The sequence below is a fragment of the Corapipo altera genome, unplaced genomic scaffold (genome assembly GCF_003945725.1).
Source record: "Corapipo altera isolate COAL_440 unplaced genomic scaffold, ASM394572v1 45, whole genome shotgun sequence".
Lineage (NCBI taxonomy): Eukaryota > Metazoa > Chordata > Aves > Passeriformes > Pipridae > Corapipo > Corapipo altera.
Window position 1 is genome coordinate 14,227,576 of NW_020884877.1, and position 18,120 is coordinate 14,245,695.

The 18,120-nt window shown below is 37.1% G+C and overlaps 1 long non-coding RNA gene across 1 annotated transcript; it reads left to right on the forward strand.

Moving 5' to 3' along the window:
- The first annotated feature begins 273 nt into the window (after positions 1-273).
- LOC113944322 lies at positions 274-16,100 on the forward strand. The gene is made up of 4 exons (XR_003526642.1): positions 274-1,314; positions 1,643-1,767; positions 12,456-12,629; positions 13,573-16,100. It is a non-coding gene; the product is annotated as an uncharacterized LOC113944322 (long non-coding RNA).
- Positions 16,101-18,120: the final 2,020 nt, after the last annotated feature.

The following is an 18,120-nucleotide window of genomic DNA, read 5'->3' on the forward strand; positions in this document are numbered from 1 at the left end:
ATGGCCACTTGAGAAGGGTACTTATTGGTCTAGACCCTTCTTAGTTTTGAAGCAAGTGTAAGACAGCTATAAAGAAAGCAACTAACCTTTTTGTACACTAATTTTGAAGTATCTAGTCAATAACAATTAGCTCATATAAAAGAAGATTGGTTTTTTTCCCAGCAAAACCAAGGCAAGTGCTTGTGCCATATCTACAAATCCACAGACTCTGAAAGACAGCCAAAATGCAGGTCTGATGAGGAGACAGCAGAAACTCTAGCAACACTAGGGAAAGTTTGTTGTCTTGGAAACTGCTCAGCTAATCTCCTGATTCTACTGTTTAATAATTTATAACTAACAACCCCAAAATTTGTATTAAACACCAGTGGATATCACTTAACATAAATTTTGCTACTTCATTTTCATTTGTAGTGTGAACTTTATTCAGTGTTCCAGTGTACTCTTTGATCTGTTGACATACGGCTTATTTCCTTTCTCCTGTGCATAGTGGACATTAGGCAGTTTTCACAGGAGGTATATACACAGACATTTGCAGTAAAGTTTGCTGGCTGAGTTATTGCTAGGATTGAAGCAAGAGAGTTTTATTTCCTTCTGCTTTTTGTTTTTGTGTGAATGCAATGAATTATAAAGATGCCAAATTATATACAGTGGTGTTGGGTGCATTTTTTTAGTTATTTTAGATCAAATATCATAGGACCATAGAACAGTTTGGGTTGTAAGGAACCTTGAAAATCCTGTAGTTTCAACCACCCTGCTGCAGGCACAGACACCTTCCACTAAACCAGGTTGCTCAAAGCCCCGTGCAACCCAGCCTTGAACGTGAGTATGCTGTCTGTGATAACAGACAGTTCATATATAAACTATTTCTTCTCCATAGAGTGTCTTCATAATGGGTGATTGAACAACCTTGGAAATAAACCCTTTATACATATTATAAAAATATTAAACATTGCTATTGTTAATAATACAGGTCACTTTGCCTTTCAGTATGTGTAGACTTCTTTCCATGTTTGAAACAAGGATTGGACTTTGGGGTGACCATCCTTCACCCTTTGCTGGTACCAAGCAACTAAAAAAGGAGAATTGTCTGATTTGAAAGCAAGAGCCATACATGCAGGAAGGGAGGAAAATGAAGATGCGGCTCAAAGTCAAACAAGAGAAGGAGTGAGTGTTTCCTCTGGGAACTAGGATAAGAGGAAACTTGGATAGACTCACCAAAAAGAACGAGATGCAGAACGGAACAAGGAACTGAGGAACAGAAACCCATGGGCACCATATATGGAGAAGATGTGTAACAGGAGGCAGTGTGGCAGGGTGAGAACACTGGGCCTAGAAATGAGTGGCATGAAATGGTGGAGGCAAGAAGAAAAAGGGGCCTATCTGTCACAGAAATAAGGTGAAATCTGGGTAAACAAAGAAACTGGGTGTAAGGATTGGAGGTAGAACGATGTATTCTTCCAAGTGGTATTGTATTTTCACATTATGGTGGAATATTACAGGTTTTGTCTTTCATCCATATGTGCACAATCTATTTCAATTCATTAAAATGATGGAATGTTTTATTTGTTGTAGTTTGTGCTATGCACTTGTTTGCAACAGTGCAGGCAAGTGTATGATACACCTGCTTTTGCTTTTTCCTTAGGGAACAATGTTTTTACCTTCTTTCACGTAGAACCCCATAGTGACAGAAGCTACATTCCTAACCTCCTGGGAAGCAAATACAAAAGAATAACAGAAGTGTCTCCATCCTGATTGTGTTCAATCAAGGTAGAACAATTAAATTTACTCCATATGTTCTGATGTTGTCCCATTTAAATCAAGATCATATCTGCAGATTATCACATTGTAGTGCCTCCCCATATCAGTTTCTGTTATACTTGCATCTGTTCAACAGAACTTAAAACAAATTTGTATAAACTAGAAATAAAGCTTAAGGGAAAATAGCAGGATAGGCTTTATCTGGGATTACAACAATTCAGAGATGGAATACATTTTATTATTTTAAAATACTCACTGTTGCAGAGGAGCACTTACCCAAGGGGCAGAAAATTTAGCTTATTTGAGGTATAATGTAGGTCAAGAATACTAAAGCTAATAGCCATGTTCTGAAGCTTTGTATATGTAGTGTTAGCCAAAGATATCTTGTCAATTGTGAAAAAGAATTTAGCAATGAGATAGTCTCATTTTCAGATGATGTTTTATTGATCAGGTTACTACAATTTTGAAGGGAACACGAAAGATTAAGAAAGCAAGTGAATTAGCTTAATAATGGCTAAAACCCACGGATGACATATACAATTTAATAAATAATTAAATTAAGAATAATCTAGACATTCCTAGATTATTATTTCCTAGTGTATTGATACTAAATGAAATTTTAAGTTCATTAAAAAAACAGACTTAGTGTATGCTGCTAGTTATAAAAACAACCAAAGTGTTAAAATCTGTAAGTATGATGTAAAAATAGAAAGCTCTATAGCTACTGCATAAATCTAGTGTATAGTCTTCTCTGTAGTGTGTCCTGTTCAGCTAGGAAAAAAAAAATGCTGTAAAAATAGATAGTGGAATTTTTCCACGTGTCTAGGAATTTTCATATGAAGACATGTTAGGGAAATTAATGATAGACATTGTGCGAATGGCGTATAATGTTACATTTTAGTATTTAGAAGGTCTAATTTACACCTTTACATTATACAAAAAGAAAGGTAAATTAGTCAAGTTGGCAGGCAACAAACCTACATGGATAAATGTATGCAACGTGCCCTTAAAAACACAAGGAATCACAATGTTCATGAGGCTAAAAGATTGGTGAGTTACCAAAAATGAGTTGTATTAGATTTTTCCATTTTTATTTTTATATGTGTGAAAGGGAAAATTTGCATATTTACTGTTAAAGATTTTAAAATACCTCCAGTTAAAAACCAAAACAAACCAAACACATCAAAACCAAACAACAATCCTAAAACCTTTCTCGTTACTTTTTGTGAGGTCCTAACATTGCTCAGCAGTAGCGCTGGAGAACAAGCCTGAATACAGAACGGGTCTAATAGACACAGTTATCGAATTAAGAAAAGATAGAGGGGGAAAAGGTAGGAAAAAAAGAGAACATACTAATTAGTATGACATGTAGTCCTGTAGCAATCATAGAGCAGTTAGTATTTTATATAGAATAACAAATTCAGCTCAGTGCCTGAGAAAGGAAGAGAGACGTCAGTCTTACCACACTTCCCCATCACTTACAACTGTAAACTGGCATGTGGACAAGTCAAAAGCTGAAGAATAAAAGTAATTGGTTTGCTAAAAGAGCACACAATTGATTAATTATGCTTGAGTGAGACTGGCTGTTTTGGACGGTCTCGTTGCAGAGACAACATTAATTTTTTCTTTCTTTAGTGTCAGGCACACTCTAGCCTCCATTTCCTCTGAGATAACAAGTGCCCTTTAAATGGAGAAGCTGCATCTTTGAACTTGAATAAAAGGATTGTTGTGTAGTGTAGGATTTAGCAGATGGGGTTAGGGAATCTGAATTTACCACTAGTCTTTTATTCTACACTAGGAAAAGCTTTGCCATTTGTAATGGCTCTGTTTGCTACACTCGCTATTAAGGAGAGTAGTCAGATGTTGTTCTGAGGAATTGGGCAGCTTAGCTTCCAATGACATTGATTACACTCAACAGTGAGAGTATGAGAACAAGTGGTGGGTGGAGAAGTGAAAAGGCAGTGTGAGGCATTTCAAGGAGGAGGTTTGCACTCCAGCACTTGCATGTGGGTGACAATCCCTCAAAGAAACAGGTTTTACTCTGAAGTGGAGCAGAGTTGAATCTTCTGTGCTCACTTCAGGTTTAATCTTCATCCCCACAAACTACCAGTGCAGCCTGTAGTTAATTGTGCATTTACTTGAAAATAACAGTAGCAAGAAGCTGCATCTTTAGAAAGGAGCTGTGATTTCAGAGGGAGAGACCCTGGCATGTTAATCCCTGGCATAAATGGGTGTAATTCTCAATGACAATGCTAAACCTGTAGACACATGGGCTGAGCTAAACCCAAAGATGGCACACAATGCTATTCAAAATCAATCATTTAATCCTTTTGAAATTTTTGTGATCTAACAACCAGAGATGTTTGTGTTAAGAAAAGATGGTGTGAAAAAGTTCTAGTTGTCACTGACCGTGACTTTCTTTAAGATACAAATTATGACAAACAAACTCATGATCTTATTTTAGATAAACATTTCATGTTTTTGTTCAAGAGTGAACATTAGTGAATTGAATAAACCCTCAGTGATAGTTACCAAACTCTGAAATAAGATCTAGTTTTTAAATTGGAAACAGTCCAAGCAAGCTTATACAAAAAAAGAAGAACAAAATTATCCTGGCAATAAGTCTATGTTTTATTTTACTGAAGTTTATGAGGAATCAATATAACCAAAAACAACCTTGAGTTTAGTTTCTTTTTCTTTTGCATGTATATATTTTAATACAAATAAAAGCAGATGGAAAAGGAAACGCATAGTACACAGTCTACAAAGCATACAAGTATTATATCACTTAAGATATGTAACAAGCTTCTAAACCACGCTCTTCTCTTCTTGCATCAGTTGGCTTGAGACAGAGTATCAGAAACAGTAAATATTTATTTTACTTTGAAACAATGTTAGTAAAAGGCCTTGGGGTTATTCTGAAAGAAAAAAAAAAAATCTTTGAATCTTTGACCCAAATTTCCAACATAATTTATGTCACTGTAAGTCCAAAAGATTCTTGTACTCTGTAGAATGTCCTCAAGATGTAGACTAGTTGCTCGCAATTGGAATCCAAATTAACTGGCACCTGTTCTGGTTTGGGCTGGGGTAGAGTTAAATGTCCTTCACAGTGGCTGGTATGGTGGTATGTTTTAGATTTGTGCTGAAAACAATTTGATAATACAGAGATGATGTGAGCAGTGCTTGCATCCTCTCAAGCTTCTGTGCTGCCCCACCAGTGAGGAGGCTGGGGGTGCACAAGAAACTGGGAGAGGACACAGCCAGGACAGCTGACTCCAGCTGACTAAAGGGATATTACAGACCATGTGGTGTCATGCTCAGCATGTAAAACTGGGGGAAGAAGGAGAAAGGAGGACATTTGGAGGGACGGCATTTGTCTTCCCAAGTCACCCTGTTGTCCTGGAGAAGGCTAAACACTTGCCTGCCCTTGGGAAGTGGTGGATGAATGCCTTGTTTGGCTTTGCTTGCATGTGCAGTTTTTGCATTCCTTATTGAACTGTCTACCTCAACCCCTGAGTTCTCTCGCTTTTACCCTCATGATCCTCTCTCCCATCCCACCGGGGGGAAGTGAGCAAGTGGCTCTGTGCTGCTTAGTTGCTGGCTGGGGTTGAACAAGGACAGTGCTTAGTATTAATTGTAAAGATAAAAATGCAAACATAGAAGTACAAAAATACTTTGTTCACTACTCTTACTTTGTTTAAGAGCTGAAATTTGGTTTGGGCTTAAGATGCTCACATACCTGTGTTTATATGTTTCTGTAGGATTTTCAGAATTTTTTATCCTACAACATTCTGTAATGGCTAATAAGTATTATGAATCTTAGCAACCAACCAGATAAGTATGATAGATTAAAGTAAGTGATTTAAAATAAAGTCCTTAAGGCATGTTTGTGTTTGTAATGTTTCTCTCTCAAATACTTTTAAAAGTTCCTGTGAGAAAGTATGCCTATTCTTAAAAGACCTTTGAAGTCCTGAATAACAAAGTGAAGATTGAAAAAAAAAAACAAGAGGGGAAAAAATGGCTTTTTAAATGCACTGTCAGAAAGTGAAAATGCATATTTATGTTTTCCTATGTTTTTAGCTTTCATAGAAATTGTGTTATTTTATCACCAAAAGACTTTGCATAATGGTATGTGATTCTAAGGAAATACCAGTAAAGCAGTATAATCTAAACTTATATTATGCTTTGGGCTTCCACTTTTTTCCAATTGTTCGTTCTCCTTTTCCTAAACCAGACCACTGGATTAAAAAAGAAAGCAAACATAATGACACTTTTTGAAAGCAAAAAATTATTGAAGTTAATGCAGGCAAATATTAACTGTTTTTTCCAGTGGATTTTCCTTCCCTATGTGAGATCAAGAATAGGGCAGTTGTTACCAGCAAATTGCTTAGTAGAGGTATACTATACCTGTGGTTTGGATACTTCGTATCATTTTCACGTTCTTGTTTCCAGCTACCCTACTTTCTATTTACCTTAATAAAGCTTTTGGAGATTCTCAAGAGGGGCGTGTAAGTAAGTAAGTATTGCTTACATATTACTTACATTATCTGAGTATTACTGCTTATATTCGTAAAGTGAATAAATACAAATTTTAACATAAGTATGCATGTGTGACCATGTCTAACCATGTGAACAGTGACAGCTTCAGGCTTCTTGATTTTCATGCCCACCTTGCTTGGTGAGATCAGCAATGAACGTGCAAACTTTCCCCGGGGTAGCCTAGAGCGACCTTTTTTATCTCTGACGGTGCTGCCAAGTGTTTCAGTGTTCTCTGATTTAAAAACAAAACAAAACTAAACCACAATGAAACAGTTATTGCCAAATCTAAACCTGAAGGGCTTAGATTATATACATACATACGTACATACATATGTATATGTGTGTGTATGTATAAAAATAAAACGAGAGCATAGAGAACATCAGCAGGCTGGGAGGTAGAGAAATGGAAATTGGCTGGCATCCAGTTAAAGAAAGGTCCAGGCATGAGAAAAAAGAAATTCTTTAAATAGGCATTTAACATAAGGTAAAAGAGAACAGCTGTTTGCTTCGAACTTTTTCCTAAAACAAAATGGTTGTATGGGACAAGAAGTAAAAGAAAAGTTAATAAGGGTCTTTCTGTTCTTAGTCTGGAAAACTGTGTAAGCCAGACTTTCACGTTCAGACTTTCTAAGCACTTTTATGCAAGGGGCCTGCTGGGGATCCACATTCTTCTGCAGTCAGGATGGATGCTGAGTCATCAGGAAAGCTGGCCATTTGGTTTACAGTTTCTAAATATAGAGGTGAACATTTAAAGCCCTAATCTGGGAACAGTGGACATTCGTGTGCAGCTTTGGTGACATGAAGATTTCATTTGTAATAGGCTTGTATCAAAACCAAAGTTGTGCTTCTATTATGTGTTGCTGACAAACTGTAGCTCCTATGACAAAACCCAATTAATTAAAATTTAAAATTTTTTAAAAGAAAAATAGAAGAGTGATAAGTTTCAGTTTTTGCTAAACATCAGAACTCTGTCAGGATAGCTTGTGTATCTTTGCTCTATGCAGAAGAGGTAGAAAAAGTAGACTTTGGGGGAGGGAGCATAAGAGCAACCTAAATTAAGAAAGGAAGCTCAGGTTAAGGTTAGAAGTGGTGAATTTTGACTCTTCAATTGGATTTTAGCTATTGTGTTCAGTGGGTAAGGAATGTGAGTTTGTGGGAGTCTGACTGGAAATTGTCAGTTTGCTGAATAAATATTATCAGATATTTATCCTAACATTACCTTTGCAGTTGGTGTAATATACCAACATTCAGTAAGTTGGTGGGGTGGTTTTTTAATTTCTGGTGAACTTCTGCACACTAGGTTTGTTGGTTTGTTTGTTTGGGAACTTTGCTACAATAGGACCTTTGATATTCAGTGCTTTGACAGAGAATTAGAATTTAAAGATGCATTTTCACTTTCACTGTAGATGAATTTTTATAATCCAGTGTTGCATAGTAGGAGTTCCTTCTTAAAAAAGCAAGGTTTTACATGGGTGATTCAGTGTTTTATTTTGACAGCATTTCTGTGCCTTCTGCATAGATCCCAGCTGAAGAAATGCTTGCTGAGTGCTTTGCCACCTGAAAATGTGGGGCAGGGAGGGAGAAATCCTGCCTGGGCAACAGTTATGTCAGTTTGGCTAAACATGTGCATTGCTGACAGTGGTGTCGTGGCTCTGCCAGGGCAGGCCCAGCCATTGCACCTGCTGGTGCCACCGAGGTGCCGTGACTCACCCCTGGTTCTCTCTGTATGGATCTGCTGCTGCAGAGCATGTGCAGCACAGGTGCCATCTCCCCACCCAGCTATCAGTGTCTTCCAGGACAGTGAGTCCTTCAATAAGCTATGAGGTCCAAGAGGTATTGTTCTGGCAGGCCAGGTGTGGCCCAGGGGCACCAGTGCCTGGCTCTGCTTTGAGTGAAGAAAGTGCTTCATTATTTAGATTGCTTACAGTGCAAGCAGGCAAAACTCTTGGTAACTGAATTAAGGAAAGAATATCCAGTAAGTGGATGGCAGCAGAGGAAAGACTGTTTGGAGGAAAAATAGGGTTTTTTCTTGAAATTTTGTGTCAAATTTTCATTCTGAGTATGTACAGTATGTTTTAGGAGCTATTTTTGTAGCTGAAATAGCTGCAAACAGAAGTCTTAATAGGGTGCAAAAAACGTGTGGCTGTGTTAAGCGACAAAGCTCTAGGCATCGCATCCAACATGCAGTGCTTTTGTACAGTGGCAGTTCATGTGCAGCTGATTCATCAGTCAAAAAAAAGTCATTACCTTACTATAAGATGTGAGCTTCAAAATGAGACTCTGCCCTCATTTTCTATGAAAACTTTAAACATGCAAAGTTTGAGGTTTTAAAAGTTAGTCAGCCATGCGTGAGTTATAAAACCACAAGTTAGCAACTCATGTTAAATTTTGAAAAGACTGGTTTTTATTTGCTTCTGGCTCAAAATTAATTTTATCCATTTCCTTCCAACTGGTGTAAGACTAAGACAGATGATTTTACAATAAAATGGAGTTTCTTGACAGTATTACAACAGCATGATGAGAAGAATCTTTTTCTGATTAAACTGGGATGGAGGATTGTTCTGACACTTGTCTTAAAAGGTCTGACCTTGGCCACAGACATCTTGTCTGTTGCTCTCATGGAGTTTCTCAGCAGCATGTAGGTGGAGTCAAGGTCTCTGGGCTCCAGAAGACAAAAGCTTAATAGGTGACCTCCAAGTGTATTTCTGCTGCCTGGGATAGATATAAACAAAGCAAGAAAGTCACGGTTTATTCCACTAGGACAAAAATCAGTAAATGTTTATTATCAGGAAATGAAAGTCCATTTTATCAGGACTTTCTAGCATGTTCTCTGGAGAGAACTGAATCCTTCTTTCAATTATGCATGGTGTGCTGAAGGTATTCATTTGGAACTTTATTACCAGTCTTTATTATAATTGTCTTTATTTTGGGTGCTATCTTTGCACAGAATCAAAACTAGAATGTGTCTCTTCTTCTTAATTGAATTTCTTACTGTTATTTGTCTATTTTCTATCTACAACATTAAAAACACTAGTTATTTCATCCATTAATATATAATGGATGAGACCTTGGTACACTTAAAAAAATACAGAATACAGCTGAGACAGAAATATGAACTGAATTATTGACTGTGTAAAATATAGCCACAATTTCAGTTAAACTCTTAACATTGTGTGACCAGTTGCTGTGTCTCATTTGAATCTTATGTGAAAAGAAACATGGAAAATGCAAAACATTTTCTGTATCCACAAAACTGCTAGTGCTTCTTTCTCCAGTGGAAGTGACTCCCCTCTGTCTTTAACAGTGAGCTAAACCCGGTAAGGTAGCAGTAGTTCCCAGTAGTATCATTCAGTTTTTGTTTTCTTGTGGAAATCAGTGCCATTTTCAATCAGTCTTTTTTTTTCATATGAAGGTCCTGAAGTGTCACTCATCCCAGTGCTGCTCTATGAGTTATGGTGAAATTAAATTTCCATAGAAAAGGCAAATTTTGTGTATAACATATACTTGCAGATTTCTCTAATGAATGTGCAATGCCATAAAGGGCCCACAGCAGCTTCCTAGTCAGTGGCTATTATTATGGAGCATTTAATTTGTGCACAAGTATAGTCTTTCTTGTCTATATATGTCTCTATATGTCTCTAATATGACTAATATAATATAATATAACGTTTTCTTTCATGTGATTCCTAAGACCTTGCCTCAAAATTGGTATAACAAATATTGTTCTGACCAATAGGAACCAAGAAAAAAATTGGCCACAGGCTTCACAAAAGACAAGATCTCATCATAAAGAAATTTCATAGTCAGATCTAGAGCTACTGTGCATAGCTGTTCAGGTAGATCTGTTGACCGTTGGATGAGTGTAGTATCAAGAGTCATTGGGCTGCATTTTCTGGGACCTTCTTGATATTTGTGATTTTACTCTTCTATAAATGAAAACATAGAATCTTTTGGCAAAATGAAAAGGAAAGAAAAAATGTTGCAGCTTGATTATATCTGTATGTTGCTGTATTGTTAGACTTGTTTTTTAAATTAGTTTTTAAGTTCTTCTCAGAAGTGCTGTAGTAAAATATTAATGTTGGTGTTGAGCAGTCACAGGACAGAAGCAGTCCAGAGTCTGTATGTGCTTCATACAAAAAAGCCTGTAATAGAATCAGCAGAATGCCTTAATACGAAGAAGTTTGAAAAGGAAACTAAACTGTTCTGTATTCTCATTTATTAGACAGGGAGAGGGAACTGAAGAGTAACCTTTAAGGAACTCAAATTGCACCTGAATAATTTGCATTTAGAAAGGATGTTCCTTTCGTGTTCAACTGGTTTATTGAATCCATGTTAGATTCCTGTAAATGCTACACAGCTTTGCATCTCCAGTATTTTGCCTAAATGAAAGACTAACCTTTGGAACCTGGCTTGGCTATATTACATTTATGTTTAGTCTAATATAGGTGATGAAAGTCATTGAACTGAATAGCACACATTCCTTTGGTCCTTTAGAAGCAGCTTTAACAATAATCTCACTTGGATGTTCAGAGTGACAGGAATTAACATCATTCCTATACATTGGAACATGCTTCTGCTTGAAACAGCCTTCTCAAATGCATGTTGCTACAAGGGCAGAGTGTGGAGCAGAAGAAAGAAAAGCTGAATATACTTTTCATTCCCAAGAGAAATTAAAAAGAAGGCAAGTGCTTTGAGTGGTGAGCAAGCATGCCTTCATTTTGATTCTACTGACCTGCCATAAAGAAATGAAACAATGCTCATTTTACTGAAAAAAACCCACTTTGAAAACGAGTGTCTTAAGGAGCTGTGGGGTTGGTGTGAATGTGGACTGAGCTCATTTTGTTCCTTCAGTGTACAGAATATGTTGACAGTAAATTCTTCCTGCAGATACTGGTCATGAGAAGTTTTGCCTTGAGGGTTACACAAAAAACTGTATTAGAAGTATATGAGAAATCTTGCTGTGTATGTGGGACCTCTATATAATACACCTATTTCAGTCCCTTTCTGTTTCAGCTTTTTCGTGAGATCTCTCAAGTATCTTGTACAGAGTCTTTATGGGCAAGGTAGTATTTAACAAGGTGCTTTAGACCTATAATGTTTTGGGATTTGTTTGTGATTTTTATGCAAAAGCAAAATCATAATGAAATCAGACATTAATCTATTTGTGAATTACACTGAGAAGTGCTTTGTGGAAAAATACCCAAATCACTAACAGAGATTGGGGATTTAATATTCTACATTAATATACCCAGAATTAGACACATCACATTGTAAGCAGCATTTTTGAGTTTATTCATAGCAATAACTACTTTTTTGTGTTTAGGGAGGGTGATAGTTTGGTTCTGATCCTGAAAAACAGGAAAAAGCTAATGTCTTTGTGAACTCTGCACTCACAGTCTCTTTCGGGGAACTTTGCAATAGCTGTGCAATTGCTCTTTTGAGTCAGAGTCTGGGATCTCCTGAGTTATTCTGAATGTGTGCTAGCCTCAATTATTCCTCTGGTCCCCAGGTGGATTTTTTTCTTCCACTGCTCTACAGCATTCCTTACCTTTTCCCACATGAAGGTAGAAGGGCTAGAGTTTGGAATGACAGTACTGGAAATTGAAAGCTTCTGTAAAAGAGGAATCATAACTTTTGCCCAGAAAATCTCTGTGTAGTCTTTGCTTTCATATTGTTGAATCCCATGCCAAGAAGCTACGCAGTAAACAGTTTGCCATAACTAAGCATCAGGACCAAATAACAAGAGCCATGGATAAGATAACCACCATAATAAAGGTCCACTTAAACCATATATAAACAAAGCCTTCCCAAACAACCTGGATATTTTGTACCTGTCACATCAGCAAAAAAGGCATGGCTACAATCCTCGAATTCAGTACAGCTGCTTAACTGTAATTGGTTCTGAAGTTGTGTAAGAAATTGTCCCGTCCTGGTGAATGATCATCTCATCTCATTCATTGTTAGTTCATGATTGGGTTAGAGCGAGGGTGATATAATAACACACAAAGCAGTAACTTTGGTAGCTAAGACTTGCAGCTACCACAAAATGATGCTGTGTATTCTCAGAGGTGGAGGATACAGCCCATCTGACTTGTTCTTTGCTCTACCTATTCAAAGAGTAATAAATTGATATCAGTATTCTGCTCTATTTTCTCTAGACACTCCAAGAGTGAGATTTGGAGTATTTAAGGGATCTACTAAAGTTCAGAAATGAAACACAGGTTATCTAGAACAATGGATCTTTCCACAGTAATAGCAAAGCTTGACCATGTGAGAACAGAATTTTCTTTGGAAACAGTTCAGCTCTGTCTCAGAAACTACAGATAAGGAACGTAAGTACCCATGTTTGTGTGCATGTGTGTGTAAAACAAAATAAAAATTCCAAAACAAAGCAAGTTGACTTGCTCCTTCCCAGCTCCACATAGACAGAATTGTAGAACTGCAGAGACAATAATTGTTCTTTAGGCAGGCTTTATGCATGCCTGAAGCGTGGTCAGGAAACAAAATAGAAATACATAAAAAAATAGAATGGAAAAAATAAACTAATGTGCAGAAATATCTCGCTGCTGTTCTGCTTGTCTCTCTATATAGTGTAAATAAATGAGTATGTGCAGTTGACCATGAATTATCCTTTACCCTTGAGGTTCTAAAAACTTAATTTGGAACAAGTTTGACAGGGTATTTCACAACTTCTTTGGATTTTTTTTTTTTAATTTTTAATAACTTGGCATATGAATTTATGAGTGTACTGTGGTACTATCATCAAAAAGAAGATCAAAATAGTGACTAGAATAAGTGAAAAGGAGATAGAACTGGCACAAAATCTGTATGGAACAAAGAAGTTACATTTATTATTCAAAGTACAACTCCCATTGGGAACTTGCATAGGTATCATATAAGTCATGATGGAATAGGTCCTCTAACGAAGGACCATTATTATGAGAAGCAGGTAGTCTCCATTTAAAATAAAAAGCTAGGCACAATTATACTGGTTGTTAGCATGCAAGCAGCTAAAAGAGCCCTGTGTGTTATTAGGCACTAACCCTTACTACGTGAAATGGAATTGTCTGATAGGAAAATTGGGTAGGACTTTCTGTGGAAAAAAATGCAAATTGTGGATAAAGTATCTGTAGGAGTCTTATGACTGATATTAATGGTTTAAGTTTTGTTGGCAATGAAACAAATATTTTGGCTGTTCCTGAGGTCTGTGAGCTTTATTAAGTACATGAATTACAAGTAATCTGATAGCATACTATGTTCTCTTTGCTTCCCTAGGATCCTTGAACCTCTCTCATCTGAGACAGGCATTGCTTTCACTGTTGTTTCTATGACAGCTGAATGTGAATGGTGAATGCATCTTTGGAAGGCAGAAGGTGAGGTGCATTGTCTTTTAGTGGTCAAGTCTGATAGACATCCTTTTTTATGTGTTGGTATTGAGTTTTATATAAGATTTTGCAAAAGTGAAAATAAGTTTTCCCTAGAGAGAAAGATAAGAAATAAAAGATTAGGATATCTCTCCATACAATAACTCCTGCTGTGAAATTCTAGCCCTATTTGTAATGCTAGGTTAATAGTTGGAATTGATGATCTTAAAAAGGTCTATGATTCTAATAAGAGCTTTGCTACCGACTTCAGGATGATCACAGTTTTACTCCTAAGGTGCAGTTGTGCTTTTCTAGGAAAGCTAAAGTATAAAATACAGCTTCTGCCAGCACACCATCAATGCAATAGGAAGGGAAGAGGATGACACTGAATTACATCCATAGCCAATAATAGCTGCTGTGAGCATCCTGATGATCAGTGTATTAATGTTAGTCATCAGCTTTTTGAGTTTGTATAAGATTATTTTCTTCAAATCTGAATGAAGTAGACTCAAGATGAGTTTGAGTTCTTTATGGAACTGTAGTTAGTATTTTTTTTTTAAACTCTTTAAAGAATGTCAGATGTGGTAAAGCTTCTTAGATTTTTATTAATAAAGCACACCATTTATAACTAACTAAGTTTTGAAGCCCTCCAAGGCACTGTTTAATTTTTCAGCTCTCTTTTTATGGTTCTATCTAGTTCTGTATTAGCTTCCTATCATCAGGTCTTGCCTTTCGTAAAGCAGACATTCTCATGCACACATTTCTGGGACGTACTGTGTACATCATGAAAGAAGGAAAATGACTCTTGATTGGGATCCCAGTCTTCACTGACCCACTGCTCAGTGGGTATTAGATAGTGTGCTTGGCTATCAGCAACATTGCAGAGGGTCTTTGGCCAGTACATTGCCTACAAGTCATGGATTGAAGACTGTTCCTTCATATATTTCAGGCAGAGCTAACATACTCTTTTTGATAGGGCTGTTTTGATGTCAGCTAAGAAAATAACTCTTTGATGTGTTTGCATGAGAATGAATCCTGTAGATAAAATTATATTGCATAATAGTTTCCTGCAGCTCCCCAGATACTTATTAGAGTATTCGGAAATTTAATTCAGCCTCTCCCTAAGAATTGAGATCTCCACTTTGTACTTCTGATTGCTTCTCTCAGCTCAATTAATGACATGGAAGCACTTGTTCTTTCTCCGAATAGTGTCTGGGTGCCTCCTGCCAGAGCAATGGAGATCACCTTCTGCTGAGCTTATAGATATATGCAGGAATAGAGCCATAATGGGTGCTTCAGCGCACTGTGTAATATCCTCTTCCAAATTAAGGAAGCTCTGAGACCAGTCAGTTTTTCCCTGCCTGTATTTGATTGCACACTTAAAATCAGCTGACTCTCAGATCAAGTGGTGCCTTGTAGCTTTAAGCTCAGCAGTGGCTGTTGTCTGTGTTAGGGAATTTTTCTGTCACTATAAAAGGCAAAACAAGACTAAAGATACTAAAGATGGCCCTGGAATTTTTTTGCAGTGATGCTCCCTGAGAAACTTGAAATTTCTTGATTGCAAATAGGAAAACTCTTGAAGTTTCCTACTTGGTAGTACACGGTAGAGAGAACTTGAGAAGGGAAGAAAAGGGTTTCATTGAATACTTTCCAAAAATAAAGTGAAAAAAAATTATGTATATCAAATCAGAAGGAAATAGAATAGTAGGGTGCGGTGACAAAGTCCTCTTACAATCTGATAGTACTCAAGACTTGGCAAAGTTCTGCATTGTGGTGTTAGATGTCAACATCCTGAGATATTCAGCTTGGCACAGCGAGACCACTTCATTGCCTCATTTCATGTTAGTGTGTTTCAGGCTATGTGCTGAATATTTCCAGTACTTGGCTTTTTATACTATGTGCAATAGATTAAATTTTCCTATTTTGACAGGGAATATCTTTAGCAGGATGCCTTGAAATGCCTTAGGGATTCAAGCTGTCCCTTAATCAATGCTGCAGAGGATGCAGTTTTGATTTTTTTCCTCTAATATATGAACTATGACACTAGATTCATCCTGGCATACATCTGCCAGAGCAGACTGAAGGCATTCAGTTAGAGACACTTCATGACCAGCATAGGGCCAACAAATAGGAGGCAATCTAAAAAGGGGGGATTGAAATATAATATAGATGGGAAATATAAGATATCTCAAAATAAGGTCATAATGGAGGACATAAATTGCACATCTATGCAGACAGCAACAGGACATCCTCAAAATATCCTACACTATCTGCATACTGATACTGACTTTTACAAATATGTAACAGGTATGGATTGTTTCTGAAAAGAACAGCTATGGGTCAAGATGTAACATAACAGAGAAAACAACTCTGCGAATATAAATATTTATTATTAGTGGAGAGAAACTGCTTCCTACTAAAATTGACAAGAATGATGAATCCAACCCTCTTACTATTTATTGGAGAATTAGAAGCCTAATGAGGTGCAGCGAAAAACCCTTTTCTGCCTTCTAGAAAAATCAGCAAAGCTAACACTGTCAGACCATAATGAAGAATATTCCAGCATATTGAGAGCTACTGGGCTGCAGATCCACCACTAAAAATCTCTAGTGCCTGATACTGAACCAAAAAGAGAAAAATACAAAATGCAAATTCCTACATTACCTGAAGGACATGCAGAATTCTTTTCCATCTGTATTTTTTGTGATTGTTAATACTTGTGTGAAACACTGCAGGACTGCCATAGAGCAAATTACAAGCAAGAGATGACTGTGTCTAGTTTGGTCTTTGAGCTTCTTTGATTAGATGCAGGTAAAAGTCAATGTCATCTCTACATATTGTGGCATGTTTAACATCTGCTGTTCCTTTCTGGGTTGGTTTGCAGTTTGAGTCCTTAACTTATGACCTTTTCTTTTTCTTTGATTTAGCCATCGATTATAGCCCAGAAGATGTGATTCATTTGAACTACAAAATCTCTGCTTGTTGTGGTACTAATAAGCATTGTGCCTACTGAAAGCTGTAGCAGAAGAGAAAGGGAGGAGGCCTAACATGCCTGACACTGTCTTTTGTCTGTGTTGCAGCAAGGGGAGAAGGATAGATGTATAGGAATTGTTTTATCATCATGCACACATATACACACATAAGCATTTTTATTTGTTTATCTAATCTTCTGGATGCTTTTTCAATGCCTGTTTTAACCCTTTGTTCTTGAAGTAAGGAAGGAAAAGCTATATGACAGGCATTTAATTTTTTTCTTTCTTGAGAGCAGCTAGTGTCCCTTATGTTGAGAAGAAAATAGTACCGTGTGGAAAGCTAAATTTCAATTAACACATCAAAGGGCAGTTTGTGGTGTTTTGCCTATAACTAAGGCTTAACTGAGTTGCAGGACTCTGGGAATTTTGTGTTTTCCTATATGCTCACTTACTGCATTCTTAGCTCTCCTACTTTTCTAGTCTTCCTCTGCTTCTCCAAATGGGACTAATGAAAGCAGTATAATCTTGTCGAATATGGTTCTTGCTGAGGAATTAGATGAACAGCTGCTGGGAACAGTCTGGGAATACAATTTGGTGGAAAAAAAAGAGATGAGGTACAAACAAATTCCCTTATGATGCCATTCATTCTATATGCAGTATTATACCAGAGGGTAGAAAAATGGGAAGGCCTAAAATTCAATTTCAATTTGAGCTGGTTTAAAAAGAAGCAATTCTACATACATTGCAGCCACAAAAGCATATATTTATAGGCACAGGCTTTCACTTTGTAGGTAGAAACTCCACAGCTGGTTGTGTACATCTGGGTTTTTGCATGCATAAGAACTTAGTTTTACAGGCAAAACTATTGTACTTTCTTCTCAGTGTTTCCCAAACAGTTATGCTAATTCCTACATTATCTAGTTCATATCTCTTCTTTGTGCTCTAAACAAGGTTGGGAAGGGGAAGAAAACCCTACATTTTGGCATGCAGGACAATCAAAAATCCAATCCAGAAAATGAAAAAGTCATTGGTATGTGTCAGTGTTCCTGCAATATCCTCCCACTCACATTTTTGCATTGTAAAAATCCAGCATGCAGTTGTTGGTTAGGACTGGAAATTAAAGCTAATCCCCTCAGTTGCCTTATGCATGTCATACACCAATTGAAGCAATGGTATTTTGCTTTCTTGTCTTGCTACTTCAGTGAATTTCTTCTTGAGTCCTTTACACCTGGGAAACACACACAGAATTAAACACGCCTGTCTACAGAAATGGGAGAGCCAAACACAAGAATTACGTTGATCTTGGATAAATTATAATTTAGTGTAGTTCTAATAATTCACACTATTTTGTAAAGTTTGGTGGGGATCTTGGTAATATAGAACATGCTGTGGCCTTTGGCCACACATCCCATATTTTGAACCAGATTTCCACCAACTTGTTTCCTTTCATCCCACTGATGGCCAGTAACCAGTAGTAGGAGTTGGAT